Below are 411 nucleotides of genomic sequence, written 5' to 3'. Positions count from 1 at the left end.
CTACACAAACCCCCTTATAGAAACCCTCTTCTACTGCTTCCCTCTCTTCTCTTTCCCCTCTCCCCTCCTTTCCTTCGAAACCACCCTCGGCCTCCAGCGTCTGTTTTCCTCCCCTTTGCTCCTCTCCTCCCCTTCTCCTCCTCATTCTAATCCCCTCCCCATTCCTCTCTCCCCTTATTCCATCATGTTGAATTTTCTCTCTTCTCTCCCCCTTCCCCCTTTTCTTCCTCCTCCTCTCCCCAACTCCCAGTACTTCCTTCCCTCTCTTCCCCTCTTCCCCTTCCTCTACATCATTCGAAAACAATTCTTCTGTTCCCCTCCCTCTCCTCCCCTTCTGAACATACCCCGATCAATACACTTCACTCGTGTAAACCAATTAAACAGAAGAGCCATCGACGTCCAGTATACCGC

The sequence above is a fragment of the Penaeus monodon genome, chromosome 15, assembly GCF_015228065.2.
Source record: "Penaeus monodon isolate SGIC_2016 chromosome 15, NSTDA_Pmon_1, whole genome shotgun sequence".
NCBI classification, from domain to species: Eukaryota; Metazoa; Arthropoda; class Malacostraca; order Decapoda; family Penaeidae; genus Penaeus; species Penaeus monodon.
This window is presented reverse-complemented; position numbering follows the sequence as displayed.